At 42.0% G+C, this 22847-nt stretch overlaps 1 long non-coding RNA gene across 1 annotated transcript in view; it reads left to right on the forward strand.

Annotated features, from left to right (window-relative positions):
- The window catches only part of LOC147601377 (uncharacterized), a 183497-nt gene that overhangs the window by 159463 nt on the left and 1187 nt on the right, over window positions 1-22847 (forward strand). The window lies entirely within an intron of this gene.

Raw genomic sequence — 22847 nt, forward strand, 5'->3', positions numbered from 1 at the left:
AGTTGCAGATCATTGGCATTGTATTTCTGTGTATTTTCTTACAAAAAAGCAGTTTCTGCACAGTGAGCAATTGGCCTTTTTAATTGTAAACTCCTGTTGACTGTTGCTGTGGGTGTTTTTCCTATTTGAACCACAGTTTAATGGTTCTGGAATCTCTCTCGCGCAGGTTATGATCTGCTTTTTATTTCTACTGAATTAAAGAGACTTGAGTTTGCCTGTTTCCCTCTGGTATGACACTACTGCAGCCTCTGTCAGCGGGCTCTGCCCACCCACGTGACGGTCTGGTGATTCCAGGGCTGATTTGTGTTTTGTTCCATCAGTGGGAAAAAGTAATTGCACGTTTAACTATCTTCATAAACAATAGACTCCTTTCTCACATAATTCTTTTGTTTGCAAGTTTTTTGTCTGAATTTTAAATAATTTTGGGAAAGTAACTCAATATGCAAGCATTAATATAATGTGAGCAAGACTTGTCATTAGTTTTGTTCTGAACAATTTTGCTGGGAAATTATTCTGGTTTATGAGGTATGAAACCAATTAGTATGCTGCCCCCGTGGTAGCCTAGCTCATCAGCAGAATTCTTAACTAGAGCTCACCAGTAATTCTCATACTAGGTAGAAAATAAATATGAAGTAGACTTCTGTATGGAAACAGGCAAGCACTAAAGGAAATTCAGTTTCGTCCCACTCTTCTAATTTCTTAAATGCCATAGCTCCTTGGTACTTAAGTTTTGTGTCCTGTTTTAAAGAAATGACCTTTCCTTCCTGAACTGCAGACTCCATGTTGTTTGCAGCAGAAGCAGTGAAAAGCCTTCTGGAAAATTAAAAGAAAAAGTAGCAAGTGAGTTTAACATGATCTTCATTGAACTGAAAGTGAGAGAAAGAGTTTTCAGATTCCTCCATGCAGCTCTGTTCCCATAGTGATGGCCTGATACCAACCGGTGCTGTGTTTGACCTGGCCAATCCTAGACTGGGTGCTGGATATGATTTCTAGTGCCAGGGTGCTTTACTGGTGGACTGGCATCTACTGATGTTTGTGGATGTGCATAGGAAGCTCCTACCCAAACATCAGGAGCAACACAAAGATGTTTGTTTACAATCGTAAGTCACCGCTAATGCACATTGTTATCTAGAGTCAGCTGGGCATCCTGATAGCTGGTGGGGAGCAGTAGGTGAGGAAGATACATAAAAATTTGTTCAGGGGATTTGCTTGCTTCCCTCGTCTTCAGATGAGGACGGTGTTTCATGCGCCGCCCCTGGGGATGTTGTACTGGTTTTGGCTGGGATAGAGTTAATTTTTTTCATAGTTCATGAGTAGCTGTATTTTGGATACTGCTTTTCTCCGTGCTGGCTAAAACTCCCAGTGACAAATACTGTGTTAGCAGAGCTGCAGTGCTTGTTTTTCCCCATGCGAGCTGTGCAGCACTGTACCCCCTCAGCAGCAATGCTGGGACGGAGGTCTCTGAGGAGGCTGGCTCAGAGGGAGCTCAACGGTGTCTGCAGGAGTTGCTGTCTCATGTATGGGCTGTAGTGTGGAGACTCTCTCCTCCTCTCAAAGACACCCATCTGCAGGTAGTGATCTCCAGAGACCTGAACTTCTTCAGATTCATGGAGTAACATGACAGTGGTTTTGAAAACAAAAGGGAGACAGTAAGTTTCTTCTTCTTTTTTTTTTTTTTTTTTTTATCCTTCTGTCGTCTGATTCACATACTTTGAAGACACTGATTTCATGAAACTTTGGAAAATCCCCTCTCGAGTATTTTTTTTTTCTATGTCCTTGGAGCTCACATGTGAAAAAAAAAACCTGTACTGAAGCCTCTTTTGGAAGTAGATAAGGCTCACTTAGCTTTCAGACAAAGGAGGGAGCAGAAAACTGTCTGATCCTATCAATTGATGAGACTTACTTTCTTTGTTCTTCCTTATAGTTACAGCTTTGACTAGTAGTAAAGTTCTTTGTTTCAGACAGCATTCACCTTGAACTGCCCTGATGCAGTGCAATGGGCAGGTCGAACTGGGCTCTGAATGTCAGGCATTGGGTAGTGAGGGCCATCACAAACCGCTTTCCCTTTAGTTTTGTTTGCTGTCTTTGGGGTTTTGGAGTTTCTCTCAAGTTGGAAAAAAAGGATGGCTTTTAATGCTCCTGCCTTTCCAAATCCTCAACAAAAGATCAGAATATGGCTGAAAATGTTTCTGCACATTTGGACAGTGCAACTTAAATAAATATATTGGACCAGCCACTAAAGTTTCTTCTTGTTTAACTGGAAGCCTAGCAGTCAAAACTCTTTCAAAGTTCAGCATTGTCCTATATTTTTTTCTCCACAGAATGGCCCTATGAAGTAGTGAGTCAGCCTATATAAAAATTCTCACTTTTATTGAGCTGTTTAGAAAATGTAGCAGTGCATTGCCTGCAATACTCACTTGTCTCAAGAAACAAAACCACCCAGACTAGCTACTCTGCTGAACCAGACAATAAGCAAAGAAGAAAAGTGTTTAATGATGATACTGTTATGACCACTAAACAGAATGAAACCTGCTTAGACTCTGTATTGGAAGTCTGGGAATCCAGAGTCAAACATTTAGGATTCAGAGCTGATGCAAAGGGATTGTGGGGTTTGTTTTGCTTTTTTTTCATATCACACCTGTAAAGAGAAAGGCTCATGTACTGTACTGCCGGTTGTCACTCACTATGGAAGTTGCTGAAGCTCCCCGTCATTTCCAAATCTGAGTATCTCTAGCGCTAGAGGCTTAGTCCTGACATCATTCTCACAAGGTTGAGAACTACTATTAGCCTGGTTGTAAAGGGTGTCAAAAGAGAAATTAAATCATAGTGGAAGTCTCCTGCAGAGCCATTAACTGGATCCAGGTTGAGGCCTTAGGTGTCAAACCTGTCTTCTCAATGCTTTGCTTCTTAAGCCACTTTCACTTGAATTGCTTCTGAAAAACTTTTGCCACTTTTCACAGCCTGATCTCTGTACCTGATGAAGTTGGTGAAATCACCTAATGATGATGCAGGGGAAATGGAACTACTAACCAAATAAATACACGTGGGAATAAAACTGGAAGACATTCTTCCTCACCCAAGCTTTGAGCTAGAAATCAGAAGGTGGTCATATGTACGTGCTGCTCTTGTCTCCACTGTACGTGGGCTGCAGAGCTCCTACAATGCATAGAAATCTGCAGTATAAGACTGTCTTTGTTACTGTCCATGCCTGTGTTTCTGGAAGCTATTACTATGGGCTTTGGCTCACCATTGAGTTACTGTGTGCTGATGGAGACAGCCTTTACAAACTGCTGATGTGCCTTTACAAACTCAAAATGCGTTGCCTTTACCTGAACTACTTCTGCTGTTTTACCTGTGAGCGTGTGTGTTTGGTAACCTTAGGTCAACCAGTGGGTAGTTATCTTCCCCCAGCACTGTAACAGGACAGTATGTGTGAGCCCTGAGAACCTTCCACATGTCTCACCAGGAATATCGTCTTTGAATGTGCTTGTCTGCTGCAGGCTGAACTGCCACATACATCCTTTAATTCATTTTGCTGCAACAAAAATATTCAGAGGAACTGAAAATATAGAACATAGTCTCCCCACAGCTCTTTATTAAAAATAGGGTTCTCAAGTGATTTATTTTAATTTGTTTAATAGCTTTGAGATAATTCTGGTATCTTCTAATGATTGCAAATACCTCAGGGATTCTTTGCAGAAGTTGCTTTTGAATAGTGTTGGTTTAGCAAAGTGTGTGGGTTTAACTACCTTCTAGTTTGAGACTATGGCTTATAACTTTGTCATTCTTTTGAGAGCAGTGATTACAAAGACTTAAGAAAAGACAGTGCCAGCTTTTGGGGCCTAGCATTTAGTTGCTGAGTTTGATTTAGACCCTTGGTTTACAAAACCAGTCTGAAGCAAATGGTTTTCAAGTTTTAATTTTTAAGGGAATTAGGAAGAAAGTACGTTTAAAAACTTTAAAATATTTCCTTTAATCTTGCTAAGCCAAACACAGGAGCCCTGTGCTGATGCCTTGTAGCCAGAGAGTAAAATGAGCCATCAATGGAAAGTCAAATCGTCTGGAGCATCTCTGGAAGAGAGATCGCAGAAACTCTGCCATGTGAAACAACTGAGCTGAACAAAAGTTGGTAAATCCACAAGGAAGGTTTTTTGCCTTTGTGCTTCCAGCAAGTATCTTCTCAGTGCACACCATATTGTCCTCCAGGTTTTGTATAAAAACTTCCTGCCATTCAGCTAGGGATGTCAGCTTCAATTATTCACAGCTTGGCATAAAATAATAGTGTTTTCTGGAGTTTAAGGGGTATTTTTTTGGTAGAGTTTCATTCAGTTTATATCCTAATACCCCTGCCTTATGCTCTGGACAACTTGCTTTGGATCACCAAGTTGAACATGATTTTAAAACTGGATTTGTTATTAGACTGCAGCTCAAGCACTATTACCATGACTTTAAAACAATAAAACATTCTAAGAGGAACTTTTCTGTCTGTGTTTATGGTCAAAAGGAAGAAAGAAGAATGTGTAAGCATATAGCAATGACTGTCAGCTTCATTAAATGAAGAAACTGAACAATTAATGATTTTTAGGGCAGTTATTTCATTCTAAGTTGGTGTGCTCAGTGCAAAAGTTTCAAGTGAATGCATGCGAAAATCTAAAATAACCTTTGCCTTGTTCAGATATTTAATATACTTCCATTTTTGATACCAGACAACCACAGCACAATGTGATTGGATGCTTCTTCCATTTTACTCTTGTGAGTACCTGGGTTTGTAAAGCATGCTCTTCTTGTTGCAAACAAGTAGCTGCTAGCCTTCTTTAATGCTGTTCCGCTCTGAATGGGGAATGGGGGGGAGAACCTGCCAGAATCACCAGATCAGGGATTAACTGGCAGAGGGATGTGAAAAGCTCGATGAGCACAGGGAATATGAGACGCATTTCTGACGATGAGAGCAAAACCACAAGAATTTTTTTTCACAATAAAAGGAGCTACAAACAGAGGAGGGATTCGAGGAAGAAACTTTGCCACTGCAGTAGCAGGAATGATGCTAGCAACAGCACTCAGCACGACCTTGATAGAAGCGAGCGTGTCTTTAAAATCCACTGATGGTTTGTGCTCGTCATTCCCACTGGCCAAACCACGACTGCTTCCCCAGCACAAAACTAGACGCTTCCCAGGTGACTTGAGATAAATCGCCGAGCCTTTCCCAGCTCCGGTTTTCTATGTATAAGAGCCACCCTTGGGAAGCGCTGGAAGAGCCTCGCCTGGAGAGTACAGTGCCAGGGACAGTGAAGTGCTTCTATGTGATGTAAATGGTCAATGAATTATGAGGATAGAGCCCCGTTGGTGCTCTGCTTCTCACCAGCTCCAGGGCAGGGTACGAACCCTCCAGATTTAGATCTCCACCTCCTTGCTCCCATTCTTTAAATAGAACACTTTCCCAAAGGTGATAACTGATGGGCTTTTTAACATGCCGGCTACAGAATTGGGCTCATTTCTTAAAATTGCTGTTAATGAATGAAGTGGATTATTTGGCAATCCAGTCCACATGGAACCTGACTAAAAAACAAATATCCCTTAATATCTCTTAGGTCAGATCTGTTGTTTCCTCGCCTCAATCAGGACCAACAGCTAATGCATAAAAATGAAGCTGACCTGATTTACGCTTCATAATTCTGTAGTGACTCACTAATTAAATTTCACAATTCCAAGTGCACCCCCTGGCTACTCATAAATATCTCAAAGGGTTTAAAAAAATGTAGGTGTTAGTCTTTTGGGAAGATAATGTCAGCCTATCTTCTAGAATCTTTATTTGCTAAATGCTGGAACTATGGTGTCTGTTTCCAAATACTTGGAAAATACTTCTACAAATAGTGAATGAGTCATGTTTTTCATCTTTCATCTCTAGGTAACTCATGCTGACATAGTGCTTCATCTCCCTCTGTCCCTAGAATATGCTTGCTTTCCCCTCGTTCACGACCAGTTTTCTGCTCCTTATGCTCATTAGTTCACCTGAAGATGCTGTCAGCATTGCTAATATTTATTTACTCCCATACAAAATAAACTGGTTCATTCTTGCACACTTTCAAATGAATGGTTGCTTTGTTACCTCTCAAAGAGCCTAGTTTGTTCTCTCATTTTCCAAGTTTTCGTTATGTTTATTCCTCATGCTACTATCATCTCACTGGGCTTAGTCTACCTTGTTGTAACTTCTTTGTTCAAAATTCCTTCTACTGCTGCTTTTAGAAGGTTGGACAGGGCTAGAAGAAGAGATGAGGAGTTCATAATATGATTTTACCTCTAAGTTTGATCTTTGAAAAGGCCTACCTTCTAAGTTTCCCACATAGCGTACTGGAGTTGAAAGGCGACAGATTTACTTGAAATTGAGACAGTGCTGTAATTTTCTACTACACCTTTCCATCCTGTTGTCTTTCCCCATTTCCTTTCTGGACGACGCCCTGGTGTTCAAGTCTCATGGTCCAGGGCCTCATCTGTCTGCCCACAGGGGTTAGGAAGAGTATTTCCCTCTGATGTGCGGTTAGCAAGATGTGTTCTGGGGGGTGTTTTTCACCTTCTTTTGACTCCTCAAAGACAGACCACAGTTGTAGATGAGAGACAAGATAGAGTAGATAGTAGAGGGCGTTCTCATTTTACGATAGCCTGTCTAGTGTCTCATAGTCTTGTACCTCATGTGAAACTGCTGATCAGATTTGGATCAGCCAGGGGAAAAAAAAATTATTCTCCTGGTCACTCAGCTGAGACCTGGAAGCATCTTGATTTTCTCTCAGGATAGGTATGTGGATCACCTACAAGGAATGTGTGGTTGTACCACACCTGTGGTTGCAAGTATTTGAGCTCCTTCCTCCCTTCCTGCTTGTAGTCTCGCAGCATGCAGACAGCTCAGTTGACCGATGAATGAATTCCTTTATTATAACCAAGATCGTTATTCTCAGTAGAAAGGGCAGTAGTGAAATTTAACGGCCACTGATAAGCAGGAGGTCGCGACAGATCAACCTGTGGTCTCTTCTAGCTTTAAACACTATGAAATCTCCCTCCAAAACTGATGCCATTATTACTCCATAGGTTAGCTGGCAAGGAGAGTCTTTCAAGGCAAACATCCAGCACCCACCCACAGATTGCGTTGGCTCTGAGCCTGGCAGCTTGAGTCCCTTCCAAAACGTATCCAGGATCTTCTAGTTAGGAATGCAGCATATTGCTGGTTGTGACACAGATACAGCTGAGTTTACTTCATGTCTTATCTGTAACCTTTTAACGTTTTCACATGGCTTACTCATTTGCAGAAGCTTTTGTAAACCTGAAAACAGAAAACAGCATGGGCTTTATGCAGCTATTGCTGTTTTCCCTGATTTAAGATGTTCCCGGTCTTGCCTCTGGGTATCCTTCATGTTACTTTCAAACCTCCAAGGGTCTGCTGTTGTTGCTTTTTGGCCTGCACCCTTCATTTTTTTCTGGGCAAACCTCCCTCTAGCCTGTTGATGTTGTTCCTAATTGCCCAAAGGAATCATTGCTGAGCAATGTGAGGCATTTCCTTCCCTCTTATTAAAAAGCACCAAAATAAAACTTAGTCTTTCACAGCAGTGGCTAAACCCACCACATCTTTAAATTGTGTTATGGCTAACAGCATTTTGGACTGTTACTGTGAAGTAGTAAGGTGTTTTAAATCGGGTTTTTTTAATGTCTCCTGCTCCCTGGCATTCATGCACACTGTATATACGTGCATGGAGGCTCAGTGAAGTCTTTCTCTGGCAAAAAAAAAAATTGCTTCTGCCAAGGTCTTGTGACTCTGGCACTGTAGGCACTGGAAGGAGACCACTGTACTACTGCTTGCATCTCAGGGACAGCGGTTGCTCCTAAACTGCATTGAAGAAAGGTCAGTTGAAAATGGTGCTTCTAAGGAGCTTACTCTGGGTCCCCTGTACTGACCACTTGCTATTTTTTTTTCCAGAATTGCCTTGGAGTAACCCAGAACAGAGGTCTGTTCTGATAATTTGTCGTACTGTGCGAACACAGAACAGTAGACTCTCCCTGCTTCAAAGCCCTGACAAGCAAACTGTTAAATACATAGTCTAAATGAAGTCTAAAAAAAAAAGTATGAAGCTAGGTGCAGGCAACTGCAACTTCATAGCCATACAACTCAATGCTCCTCTTAGTGAAAGAGAAAAAAAAATGCAGTAAAATTCTGATGAATTCTTTAAGAAATGTATGATGCCTGGACAGACTCTCCCTGGGCTTCTGCTGGCCTAGCAGAGATAAAAACTCAGGGATGAATTGTTGGGCTATTACTATAGATTTCTGTAGTACTGTTAAAAAGGCTCATGAGGCTTTGCAGTCCTTGAAAATTAGCTTTCCTGGATATTAGCATTTTTCTGCAGTCAGATACTTTGATTAACTACACCCTCTCATAAAGCTTCCTTATGAAAAAAAAAGAAAAATCCAGTTCTTCTTGACAACCAGTTAATAACTGAAGGTCAATAAACTAGAAGAAGTCTTGAGATTCCTCTCAGGATTGTGGTTAGTGATAATCAATATCCCAACAGTTAAAGATGGGAGGTTGGGATTGCTCTTTGTAATAGAAATTCTGGCCTGTAAGAATACCACCAAGATGCTGAAGTCATCCCAACAGCGGAAACTCCAGCTGCTCCTCACCAATAGCTTTGAGACTGGCAGGCCTGGACTGAGATTTAGGCAGAGAAGCAGTGTCACTTGTGTTCTTCCACTCTGGCTAGAAAGACTCTCTAGAAATGAATGAAGGGAGTTAAGTCTGCAAGCCTATTCAGCCCCAAGTTTCCTCCACTGACCATTCTCTGATTCTATGATTCTATGAGTTGTTAATAATTTTTCATTCTAGAGATGTATTTTTGAAGTGTGGTTGCCCTCCCTTTTACAGAAAGGATTTGCAACCATTAAGTCCCTACAGGCAAGCAGAAAGCCATCAGAGCACAGAGAAAGGTTTGAGCTGTACTTGGCAGAAACATCTCCCTGCAAATGAAATGAGACACCTTTTCTTAAGGGCTCGGGAGTGCTATATTGAGTCGTAGGACATTAATAACTCAATTATTAGTCTAGTCATCCTCGAGGTGAAATGCTGTTACTGTTACCAGCCATTCCGCTCTAGTTTTGTACCATTGACTGATTTTGATGCTCTGTCCTGTGAAGGAAGTTGTTTTGGTATCTTTTTGCTCTTCCTTTGTTCTTACTGAAGATGCTAATCCAGTAATGCACTGTCAGCATGCAAATATGTGCTGCTTTTTGTGTTTGATGCTAGGCTACTATGTTGTTACAACCCATTATGCATTAATTGTATGGTTTCAAGTCGCCGTCAGGGACTGCTGAAGGAATAGGCAGGAGAGCCAATTGTGCCTGTGTCACAGGACTCTTGGTTCGTTTCCCCTTCACAGCAGGTCAGGAGCCATCCTCGCCTCTCGTTCTTGTCCCTGGCCTCTGCACCTTCCCTCTCTGCTTACCTAGAGTGCTTTTCCCAACACTGTAATTACCCCCACTGGGAACACCCTTAGGGGGTTTGGGTGACTGACTCACCAGAGTAGGGGTTGCACAGTGCCTGGCTCACCGCAGGTCCTTCTGAGTGCTACCATTATACAAATAAACAAGTGACCTATGCATCTTTACTCTTCTCTATGTTAGGAGGGAAAAAAATAGTCTTCACAGCTCATTTTTGGGTATGTGCACATTATCTCCAGTTCAAACTGGAGAAGGCGGGGCAGACAGATGTGGTTACCTACCTGCAAAACTTCAGCAGCACAATGCTTGTTGCTCCTGAGTTAGGATGGAAATTCAGTGGCTGGTGTTGGTGCGAAAGGCATGCCAGATCTGGTGTGGTGATGTGGAGAGCACATAAAATGCAATCATCCTGACTTTTAAAAAGGGTCACCCACTGCAGGTCTGGAAATGCTGGGGAGCCTGGGTTATGCTCTATGATGGAAGACAGCGAGAAGTTCCTGGTGGATTCTGTCACCTTCAGTTGGGAGGGCAAAACACTAGTTGTGTCAAAGAAGGGGTTATCAAACTTTACCTCAGGAAATAACTCCTTGACGCAAGCCAAATCTCTAGTTACAATTTCTTGACTCATCCTTTCTGGCTGGTGTTTACTAAGACAGCTGAGATGTAGCATCTCCAGTGGTGTCTGGAGTTAGCAGGGTGTTTTGGTCCCGTTCAGCTCAATCCTCGCTTTCATCAACATGCATGGCACTTTCCGATCCAGATAAAGATGCCCTGGAAAGCTTCCAGCCCAAGTTAAAAGGAGAACAAACAGGAGGGAAGGGCAACAGGGAGGAGGGTGAGAGGGAAGAGGGGAGAAAATGAATGAAGGCGAGACCGGCATGATTCCTGGAAAAATTAATGCAGATGACTGAGGCCAGTGAGTTTTCCAGATTAATATGAATAAGTTTAAAGGCATTTTTTTTTTAATGTGGCAGAGGCCACTGTTGGAGTCTCACTGAAGTTAGTTTTGTAAAGGGATATAAGGTGGGAGGAAGAGAGGGCAAATGCATGCCAGATGGGGTTTAAGAAGAGAAATCCAGGCACAGAGACAGCGTGAAAAGAACTTGCAAGTAGGCACGTGAGGGCAACATAAAGGGGCTGGAGAAAGGGGGTGAGTGGAGACAGGGGAGGGCCTGGCTGAGCAGATGGAGGCAGCACGAGGAGGAGGATGAGGGGGCAGGGAATGGGGTTTGCTTGTAAGCAGACCCTGGAAAGTGAAAGTAAGGAGTTTGGCATTAGCTAAGAGATGGGGGAAGGAAGAGCATGGGGAGCCCATGGGTACTGAATGCAGGTGACAGTGTGAGTTTGGGTCCTCTTTCCGGGGCCAGAGCCCGCTCGGAGAGACCTGGAGACCAAGGCTTCGCTCCAGGGTTGCAGTGGGTGCACAGAGAGAAAGGATGAAGATGTTCAGAGGTACAGGGAGCAGAATTTATCTAAGCCCTTTCTGGGGAGTCTTTCGTTGTGCTGTTCAGCATTGCAGCCATGATTCAAGGACAGTCATGAAGATGTTAAAGTTAAAAAAGGCACCAACTGCTAGAAACTCAAACATGGAAAAACTGTCAAAGGGACGACTCAGAAAGAAGAGAAAAAAGATAAAGCTCCATGTACAAAGACATGAAAGACAAGGAGGTAAAAATGAGCTCAGTGATGCTCACACCTACGGAAATGGAAAGCAGACATGCCTAAAAGGTTTCCATCATAATAAGTAAGGTGTAAGGAACTTCCATCACCTCTTGCTGAGGGATAACTCTTGCATCCTGGTAGAGGCAACGTCTGTGTGGCTGCATGAAGCATCAGGGATAGGCAGCACAAGTTGAAAACAGCATCGTAACTGGGGCCATCAATTTTGCCTCATAATTGCAATCCCTTATTAAATGAGGAGCAAGGAACAGTAGACAGTTTGGATGACTAGCTAAAATGTAATGGTCCTCATATCAGCAGAGAGCAGGAGGAGAGAGCAGGGTGCCAGCAGGATGCCCTCTGAGGGACTGAACAAGGAGGACGGTGCTGTCTCCCAGTGTGACCGTGAAGGTTCTTGAACATGAGGACAGGGTCATGAAAAGCTAAAATTTCAAGAGATTTTTGGGATCTTTTTGTGTCCACATTCAAGTGCCCCTTTCAATCCCTTGTTTACATTTTATTATTCCTGATAGCTTTAAAATAACGTGGGGTTTTTTTGTTGTTAACAGATTCATTTGGGGGGTGGGGGGAGAAATCAAGGCGGGGGGGAAATAGCTGAACTTTCTAAAAGGTGGAGTATTTTTCCCAGCTGAGCTCAGCTGGCCTTGGTGGCCAAAACTGTCTGGTGGTAACATGCAGCTCCTTGCGCCTCAGCCATGTATATGTTGTTTGCAATCACCACATCAAGCAAATTGTTGCTTGGGGAATTACCTTTTGGATGAGCGTTGGGGTGATTCAGAGTGCGTTCAGTGTTGTGATTCATGGAGCTGCAAAAGAAAACTGATGACTGGGGGTGGGGGAAGGAGCGAGACAGTGAGGCAGGAAATCCACGTCCAGAAGGCTTTTGTGAACAGTTTCAAAGTTTCTAACAATATGGGACAGAGGCATTTGGCAACCACCACATTTATGCTACATGCTTTAATCTCTACTTTCTGACAATATTGTAATGTTTTGCAAAACCACTATTGCTAACATATGAACACTAATATTTTTAGATCTCTTCCTACTCTGAGGTACTGTTACATCACACAGAACAAGTTAAACCAACTGTTCCAGCCAGGTACTGTTTGGGAATGCAGACTGTTTGTCGGGCTATATTCTGAAGTCCTTTTTCATCTTCTGTTCTGCCAAATTTCTTTTTCATGTCAAATGCTCCATTGCTCTGGTTAAACCATGCATCCCCCCCCCCCCCTTTTTTTTTTTTCTTCCCCCAAAGTTACATTTGCTAGAAACATAGAAGAAGCCATTGCAGGTAAGCCTGACAGTTGTCTTGCCCTGTTTTAAGAGAATCCACTCTTAGAAGTTTTGGAAGAATCTGCAAGAAATCTCAGTGAAGGCACCTGTGGAATGAACTGCTCGTGGAGAGGATTTTTCCTAGCCTCATTCATTGAATTGCCAGCCTAAATTCTGAAACTTAGATGAACTTATTTTCTAATTTCAAGCTTAACCTCGTTAGCTGTCTATAAACACTTCATTTTAAAAATAGCACTGATTCCAACAGCATGGTTACACATTGCATATTCTAAATATTTTTAACCAGTTACACAGTTTTAGCTTCTGGAAAAGAAACAAACCCTTTTAGTTATTAACTACACTACACTAGCCTGACTCCTCAAGTTTCTGAAAACAATCGGGTACCATCACCATGCACAAGTGCTTAGGGATACCTCAGTGTGTAGTGTTAATTATTTAGTTAGTTCTGTGTGCATAGCCAGTTGTACAAACACAGTGTTCACAGAGTCCTTAAACATACAAGAACAAAATGTTCCAAGGATTAAACACGGGCTGAAATGACCTGTCAGCTGAGGATGGTCAATGTTTGTGCTTGGAATACGCAAACCTCTGACAAAACCATGATCATAATCTGCACCAATGGAGTCAAAAAGCTCATTCCACTGTGCTCTTATGGGAAGCGCAATATGAAAAAATGATGCCAAAGGTAAAGAAATTAAGAAAAGCTTTTTGTCAAGTAAACAAAGCATTTTCCTAACAGCAGGACATAATGGTTTTGAAGATATCAGCAAAGTCAGAATTATCCCCATTGTAACTTACAGTGAGTTACCTAATCAGACAGTGACACCAGGGAGTAATGAACATGAAACAATTTCTTTGGTGTATTACGTACAGACAGGCTTTCATATAGCCTCTATTCCTAGTTTTCTTTTAAAATATACTTACCATAAAGAAGTGTAAAGAAATCCCTTTCATTCAGCAGTTAATGTGGGGCTTGAAAAGTTTACCTTACATCTCAATAGCCAGTGGAGACTGAGTCAGCAAATGTGGGCAGTTTCTTTCTTTTAGTCTCATGTGTGCAAAGCCCAGTTGTAATTCTGCTTTCCCCATCTTTCTGAGGATTTTGTTCTGTTTTGTTTTGTTTTATTTTCAAACATGTTTGGAAGGCACACGTTGATGAATCGGCAAAATATGACAGTCTTGTTAGCTTTTAAAGTAATTTTCCATCTGGTAGATTCATCTAACTGGGGCAGTGGGCTTAAAGTTGTTTGCTGCTGCTCATTTCACACACTTTGAACAGTGTTACCTGCATGGGGATTCCTAAACTTCCCTCCATTTCCAGTGCTCATCAAGAAATGGGTCTACTCCTTGTCCCATGTAACTGCGGCAAGTACTCAACTGCAGCGCGATGCTTAGTTAACTTCTAGCATTTTTTTACCCTAGAAAGAGAGTGAACCTCATCTCAGCCACATCCCTGTGAGCCACAGTTAGAGAGGCTTTGAAATGAAAAAGAAAAATATTACAAAGAGTGAAAAAGGCAGGCAGGCAAGGGAAGGAATGGAAGGAAAGGCCAAAATCATGTGGTCTGGCTCTTCTCTTTGATTGCAGTAGAAGTAACTGAATCCATTGAAGTCCATGGCTTTATGCTGGCACAAAGCAGAAAAGAATCAGGCACAGGGTTTCAGGCATGGTGAGGATGCAGTATTTCTCATGGGTAAATCTGTGAGTTATCATTGTGCAGCTTGAACTTCTCATCAAGAAGACTCTTACGGTTTGAGGAGTAAGAACATGAAGGGTCCAATAGATGAGTGTATTTTTGATTGCCTGAATCTACTGCAAGGATGTGGTAGGATTTACAAGAACTGCTAGCTAAACAGCTAAAAAAAAGTTCTACTTTTTCAGTAAAGATGATGCATCCTTTTCCAGGGCTCCCCCAGAGCTCCAAGGTGGTGACTTTTCCATTACCTTTCCCTACATTTCCCTTCCTTCCAAATTTTAACCTGCCATCTGAAAACACAGCTGGTTTTCCTTTCTCTTTTGTATAATTTCATACATCAGATTTATAGATCTTTTCTATTCCTTCCTACATTTATTCTTGTGTTTCCTTAAAGTGCTACAGAGAGTTGGGGAAGTAGTATGGGCTTTACACAGAGATCTCTTTTCTAGAGAGAAATAGCTTTGCTGAAACACAGCTATGCTGGTGGCTATGGAAGAGTAGTAGCGTGAATTAACTTTTTGTTGTTACTCAAAATAAGACACTTCAAAATGTCTTTTGAAAAACCTAATCTGACACACAGCGCACACAGAAGTAGGTGCTGTAGTAAATCCAGCTGTGGTTGGGTCATCTGTGTCCCAAAGAGGACTACAGGTCAGTGGCACTGCAGCAGCTGCTGCTCTGTCCATTACGTTTGTATCGCTGTCTGAAAAACCCAGCTATCAGAAAAAATCTAAGAAAAACTTCAGAAGCATCTCAAACTGTGCGCCAGGCTTCAACGCGGGTCACGTGGATCTAATATTTTCACTTGGCAGCATAATGCAGCAATCTCATGAAAGCTGTTAATACTGACAATGTACTTATCTCTAGGTGGGAATCTTCCTTCCATGGCCAGGCCAGGCCAGATACCTGATTCCAGAAAACAAATTCTCACTTTCAAGAAAGTGTGTGTAGCTGGGGAGGTGGAGGCTTTTTTGAGCAAACAAATAAACCAAGAGGGGTCTTTTTATCAAACAGCAGGTCAGTTACTGTTGCTTGGAGTTTCTAAATTTCTTTTCAGATTAAATTAAGTAATTTATGCATGTTGTAATTTAAGGTTTGGTAGGGCGGGCTTGCATAGAAGGCTGGTAGTTCCCAGCCAAGGAGGGATGGTTTGATCTCAGCACTGAGTGCGGTTTTGAAAAATTCCACTTCTGTTGAATGTGAGGGTTTGTTTTAAAAACTGTTTAGTGTCACGTATAACAAAGAAAAATGGCCATGGGAAGAAGGAAAACAAAGGAGAGCAGAAATTTGTTTTCCTTCCAAAAGCAGGACAGCAGGCACTAAGGGCAAGCCATGCCTTGGATCATACCCTGGGTGGCTGGGGCAGCAGGAGGCTTTTTAGGCAGGGCTGGAGCTATGCTCTTTGGGTGGCTACGCTGCTGGAAGAGCTCGTCTGCTTGCCTTCCTGGAAGGGCAGAGCAGGCAGCCAGGTGCCCTCTGGCAGTCTGCGGCTTTCAGGATCTGCTTGCTTTGCCTCTGCCTGAAGCCAGCCCCAGCCTGGACTCCTTCCTCGTACATGCGATGGATGAGAAAACAGAGAGTAATGTTGCAGGCAGAGGAATAGAGGGGGGACCAGGATACTTCTGTGTCATTCTTTCAACCATCTTTTATAACTCTTCTTCTAAACTTCCTGCATAACTTCATGGAGAAAAATTAAACTTCTGTGTTCCTTCCTCTGTAAGGCAGCATTCATGAATAAGACCTCCCTGTTTTGCAGGGCTGTCAGGCAATGTCTTGAGTGTTTGCGAAGTCTGCAGAAGCGTAGCTGTAGACCACCCGAGAACGAAGAGCTTATAGGTAAAGGGAGGACAACCGCCCCGCTGGCATAAGGAAGGTTGTGAGTTAAATTTTGCAAGAATTTGTTTGGGGACTGAACTGGTTTTGTATTTTCTTTCCTGTATGCAAGTATGGGTGTCTTAGCAGAGTTTATAGTTTATAAAATCTGAGAGGCCATTGTCTGCACAGAGGGGAGCTGAAGCAGATTTTGGGATGATTCAGAGAGCTCTGAGGTCTGTATTACTGGAAGCAGAATGAAAGGTAGCAGTACAAAGTGCAAAATCATTCACCTAGGGATGAAGATGAATTTTGTCCTTGAGCTTATCAGTTGGAAACAACCAAATGGAAAGAAAGTCCTCATGGCTATGTTCCTCACAAAATGACTTGGGCAACAGTGACCCCTCCCACTGCCCCTAGTATTGTGACCATGATATATCAAGCAAAATTTCTTCAAAAGAACCGGGCATGTGTTTAAGCCATCTGTAAAACCTTAACGAGAGTGTGTCTGCAACTGTAGTCACTTGTACTGAGGAAAGACAAATTCCAACAGGAAGAGGCGTAGAGAAGGGCTTGTAAGGTGGGATATCAGGAGCTGCTGTTACATGAAAGAACTAAAAGATTGTGCCTCAGTTAGTCAAGGCAAATGAAGTCTGAGAAAGATGCTACTGCTCCTTTTAAATACCAAAGGTCAGGAAGGCAGAAGAGATATTTAAATCTGGAAGAAAAAGCTGGTCCAAAAGAAATGGCCATACATTTACTTTGGCTGGCAATTAGGAGGAGGAAGAGTGAGATTCTGAATGACCTCTTTACTGGGGCACTGGAAGCTGTGTAACTGATTTTCGGATGTGTGACCAGTCTATGATAGTAGGGACTGATGTCAGGGATAAGAGGATCCCTTGCAGGCCTGTGGTTCAGAGTTCCACTGACCTGGAAGAGAGTGACAGGCTCCATGTAGTAGAGCCTGCAGCCGGACCCCAGCTTCTTGGCAAGGGGGCAGTGGGTGGGATCCCCTCCTCTGGCATGTGCCGTTCCCCAAGCTTCCCCTCATGCTGAAGTTCTGCCTGGTTGTCTACTTTTTGTTTCTTTCCCCCTTTAAAGGTTCCTGTGGCTCCCTTTCCCCCTCATTTAAAGCCCTGTTCCACAGATCACTTAAAGCTACATTGATGGTAGCCTAGTATTTTGGAGCTCCACGGGGCTGAAATAGTTAGAAAATCAACTCCAATAGTTTTGTAGGTGAGAAAAATGGTCTCCAATTTTGAGTCATAAGCTGTGTGCAGGACAAAGGCTGACAGGCAGCAAAAGCTATTGGCAGCAAAAATTCTGCTTTTCTAATAAAATCCTTTAGATTTCATTTAGTGAAGCCACATCCAGTCAAACCACAACTTAGGTTACAGTAACCATGGGTGAAAAACCCCACATAGATAGTTAGTTAAATGGGAGGTTTGTAGTCTCACAAAGGAACCCTTTCTCCAGAAATAAAGCCAGAGTCACTCCTGCATTAATGGCTTGTTTAGTCTGGATATCAATCTGTTCTTAAGAAAAAAAAAAAAAAAAGGTAATGATGGATAATTATATCTGAGTGTGCATGAGCCAGATCAGATGTAGAGACGGTCTGATGTAACTTGGGTGTTGGGACTACTGTGTGGTTTAATTTTTCTGCTCATAGAAACTACAAGCCAGAGGGCTTGCCAGAAGCTTCTCAGTGTAGGGATTCTGAGTTACCAGATTTGGTGGGAGCTGCATTGCTGCTTTGTCTTGAAAACAGTCAGAGCCCCAGCTGCAGCATTTACATCTCTACAGACTATCCAGTAAGAGAAAGCTGAGCTGAAGATACCGTGGAGATGGCTTCAAGTGGGTTACACTGTGCTTTCTCTTCTGCTTTTGTCCTAAAGGTGCAGGAGATGTGCAGGAAAAAAAAAAAGAAAAAAAAGACCAGTTCAAATAAACTGTTTGCAAAATCTACTTGATACTCAGGTCTGTTCTTTCCAAATGTGATCGCAGCGTTTTGCAGTATATTGCTCTGTATTTGTTTTCTGTATAATAAAGCAATTGATTTCTTTTAAAATCCCCATCCTGTTTGGCTAGCATGAATACAAAGTTTCCTAACCTGAATAGGACTCTTGTCAGTTACACCTATGGAACATAACTTTACTTTCTTTCTAAGGAAAACTCATAAAGAAATTATTTGTGCTCATTTTATTTCTGGGCTCTTTCGGAATAGCTGTTGATCCTGTGTTATCACGGGGGTAGGATGTGTCCTATTTGTTCTGCTTGAGCTGTACTCAGTCTCCCAGTCGTTTGTTCAAGGAATCCGAATCAAGCAGGAGAGATGAGCGACTCCCTGTCTGTGTGGCCAGGCTCCTTCATTTCTACAATCCTAAAGCCTCCTCCATAGGCAGCACCAGGTTTCTGGTAGAGCAGAAACAGTCTCTGTCCTTCCTCTTCCTCTGCACTACCAGCTGATCTTTATTTAGACCCGAGGCTCGTGAAGAATCCCCCTCCCCTAGTGAGGACCAGAGCTCTCCATGGGACCCAGCCAGCAGAAGGGCAGGGAGGGGTTCTTCTCTAAGGGAAAGATGTTGGAAGCAGCGAAGGGAAAGCAGATGAAGAGCTTGTTGCAGCTGAGGCAGCAGGGATGCTGCCAGCTTGAAGTATGTTTGCTGAGATGTGGCAGATGTGGTAGTGTGGGGAGAAATGGTGAAGTGGAGAGAAGGATGGATCATGCATGAGGGAGAGAAAGCTGTTGGAGTAACAGGGGCTGTTGGATGATGGCAAAGGAGATAATGGGGAACAGATAAAGAGACAGATATAAGAGAATGAATAAAAGTACTTGGCAGTGGTGTCTTATTTCTGGAAGACAACTGAATCAAATAAGCTTGTCTGCAATGGTCTAAGGTTGTGTATGTGAGACAGTATTTGTTCAGGGATGATGGCAGTAATACCCCAGCCTTCTACATGGTGTTTTTCACGTGTTGATATTGAAGTATTTTCCAAAGAAAATCTGTACTGTTATGTTGATTCTGCAGCTAGAGAAATGCTGGCTCTGTGTGTGTGAGAGAGAAGGGGAGAAAGAAAAAGAGAAAAAAAAAGAGAGGGAAAAGAGTGTAAAACAGGCAAGAAAAAGATAGCAAGTATGTCCTAGGGTGAGATATAAAGAGAGCAGGTACATGTTCATAGTGTGTGCCTCTGTAGGGAGAAAAGCTGGGTTGAATTTCTTGGTGCCTAAAGTGAGGATGGGATAAAGAAAAGTTACTTAGATAATAAACTTTTCTCAATTTTAGCAGCTCAGTTGTGGTGCTGAATGAATGCATGTTACAGTGGCATCAGTCCCAGAGTCCACACAGGAGAGCTATGGGTGCACAATGAACCTGAGGAGTTCAAGCTTTTGTTTCAAAGTCAAGCTTTCTGGTTTTCAGGATTGCAGAGGTATGTTTCTGCATAGAAACAGGGCATGGATTTGAAACCAAACTGGTTTAGAAAACATGTTAAATAGCCCATGGTTGCTAGAGGTATGCATTTCTTTGCCCTTTTTGTCTCATCAGGGTGTTAACTCTGAAGGCATTTCACTACAACTGAGAGAAATGGGACTTGTCGGAAACTGTAGAACAAAGGAGGAGTTCCGAGTGAAAAGGATGAAGCATTGTTCTAAAAAGAAACTTGTTTCCCTCTGAGTGATGCTCAGAAGTCACAATAAGGTGCTTGAATTCAACATAAGTTTGGTTTCTTTGTAGATAATTCTGAAGACCGGACTCAGTCTCTTCATTTATTTTTGCACCTGCTGTTAATATCAAAGAGGAATCAGCTGTAGGCTTAGGCTAGAACAAAGCCTTACACTTGAACTCAGAGCTGAGATTGTTAGTTCCATCAAAGAATTTGCCAGTAGGATTTCTCATGAACTGTGCAAGCCATGCTGGGGAAACGTCTGCTTGTTTTTAAAGGCTGAAAAATTTGGGAAAGTGAAGAAGGGGCTTGAAAGAGAGAGTTATGGGGGAAAGCTGGCATCCCTGTTGTGACAGTAGTGGTGTATGGTCTGTGCTACATGCTAGTGAGATGCACAGCTCATGGTGAAGGAGTAAAAGATAAGTCAGTAATAACTTTTTGTCTTGGATTTTTCTTAAATCTGTTACATATAAAGCAACTTTAATTCATGCAAAGGTTAGAATTTCTATGCTCCAATTGAACACAGAATTGAAATAACTTATATTTTTTCTAGCAGATAGCAAATTATAGCAATGTTCTTCTGTCCTAAATTAACTCTAGATTTCATTATGAAAACAGAAAGATAAAATTGAAAAAATCCTGATAGCCGTATTTATTTTTCTTGCAATAAGAATGGCTATTCCAACAGTATTAGGTAACAACAGCGCTGTTGCCTACTATGCCAACTGTGACGTCATTTGCTGTTTGTGTTGCATTACTACACCTAAGAGGCCCTGGTCCCAAGCCAGGATCCTGTTGTGCTGGACATGATTCAAAAGATGGTCTTTGTATCAAAGAGCTCCCAGTGTTTGCGGTGCTTTGGGTTTATAATGCAGCATCTCAGTACAGAGAGCTGCCCTTGGAGTTTTAATTTATTTAGAGGACAGTTTCTCTGGAGGGGGGTCCTCTACTTTAACAGAAGTAACCTGAGCCCAAAGAGCCGTTTTCTTTTCTGAACACCCTTCAAATAAAACCAATAAATATCTGTTCTTTGTGCTGTGTAGGACAGCACAAAATGGTAGATGACATCATGAGGTTTTTCTTTAGCTTCTTTCATAGTCTTTTATAGGAAACAAATCTGAGTACAATTGTTGTAAATATTTCCCTTTGTACATTGGCACTAGCTTTTTCTTTTTCCTTTTACAATCAAAACTATTTTGCTTTTTATTACAATGTAGGATGTAGCAATATGTCTGCTTGAAAAGTTTGAGATTAAAAAAAGTCCTACCCTTGCATATGAGACATCTTCTTTCCATAACGAATTGCAGTTTTACCCTGAAAAATAATACTGAAAACTTTGCACAGTTTTGTGTGTTTCTAAAAGGGAAAAATTTCCAGGAAAAGACATGGTCTTCACAGCTTTATTAATGTGCCCATCATCAAACGTCACATAGCACGGCACTTCTAGAGAAACTTTTATTTGTAGTTCCAGCCACCCAACCTTTCAGCTGTCACCTTGCAGAGCAGAAAGTGAGGTGACATAAGCAGAGCTGAACAAACTACTGAAAGCAAACAATGTATTTATTTACCTTTTTGTTTCTTTTTTTTTTTGTATGTCAGTTATCTTTGAGCAGATCTGGACTTCTTAAAAAAAAATGTTGTTTTGATTTGCTGAATGAATTGCAGTTCATTTTGGATCTCACAGTGTTTCTTCTGCATCTGGACTAGGTAATTCCCAAAACCACTTTCAAGACAGCTGCTAGCACATGTTTGCCTGTTACCAACATACTCTTGTGGAAAAGAGGTGGCTTTTATGAGTGTTTGTGGGAATCAAAGAAAATGGCTGATACAGCTACTAAATGTATTTACTCCTTGCATGTCTACTGTGTTTGAGAATAATCCCATGTAAAAAGAATACCTTATGAATTAAGGTTCTCTGTAAATTACTCTAAAGGTTTTAGAATAAGGCTTTAGGAAACAATGTCTTTTCTATAGGTTTCTAACTTGTGATAGCAATTCAGTAGCTGGGTAATAATTACTATATTCTGTAAGATCCATTTAGCAGAAAATCCCTAGGAAAAAATGCAATTACTTTTATTAACTTGCACAGGACTTTTCCATAAAGGATTTAATTTGGGGCTGTATTTACTCAGCTCTAGAGATTGGGGTTTAGCTGCATTTATCCTTTTGCTCCCCCCACCCCACCTTTCCAGCAGGTTTCCTCCTCTGGATATCATTGTGGCTGCTCCTGCCTCGCCCGCGCTCAGGTGGCTGGTTCCGTCAGCTCTTCTACTGCCATCATCCTACATTCTTCTAAACTCCCTTTCCCCATAATCTGTCTTATTCCTTTTTTTTTTTTTTTTTTTTCAAGGCATTGATCATACATCAAGGGATGGAAGGGACTCTTAGGCTATAAGGATGATGAGTGAGGCAAGAGGATTTGCCCAGGCAAAAGAGTGGGACCAGATAAAAGATGAGTCACTGTCATTCTTAAAATGTAGCGGACAGAATTGGGAAAGAACAGGTGTTTGGTTTTAAACTGTATTTAATAGCAAATAACGGTTGTTATAACTTGATTTTACTGTTTCCCCACAATGTTTTCCTTCAAGTATTTTGATTAATATTATTGCCAAATGGGCTTATTTGCTGCTTTCAAACCAGGCCTGCTCCTGTAAGCACGATGCATGCTGATGGCCTCAATGGGCACTCTGACTCCTAAACTCTTGTGAAATCCCCTTTACCCATGCAGAAACAACCAAAGACTTGTGCTCATCGTTGCGCTGACGCAGTGCATTCATCCCAGAACCCTTTCACCTGATGCACATGCCTGCATCAGAGCATTTTGATTTGCATCTCTTTGTGTTTCAGATTTTTAAAAATCCTTTTTTGGGATGATGTAGCAAACCTCAATGTTTCACTTCAAAAATTCCCACTGGAGTGGGTGAGACTTTTCCGGTAAATGGCATGGGCGTATGGTTAGTACCACAGTGGCATCAGCGACACCATCATTCGGGTGCAATGGAACCTGTCATGAGCTGAGTGAGCAGTGAAAACCCAGGCTGACAGATCCATTGGGGAACGAGCAAATTAGTGATTAATCACTAATTTATCCCCAGGTATTGAGATGGCCACCAAGCATATTTGACTTGTCCCAAATCCGTATGTTTTACAAATATATATGTACAGAGCTTGAAAATTAAGTTTCACTGTCATCTAACTTTTCTTCTGTAATTGCTTTTGCTTGCCC

The sequence above is a fragment of the Chlamydotis macqueenii genome, chromosome 3 (genome assembly GCF_036417535.1).
Source record: "Chlamydotis macqueenii isolate bChlMac1 chromosome 3, bChlMac1.mat, whole genome shotgun sequence".
Taxonomy (NCBI): Eukaryota; Metazoa; Chordata; class Aves; order Otidiformes; family Otididae; genus Chlamydotis; species Chlamydotis macqueenii.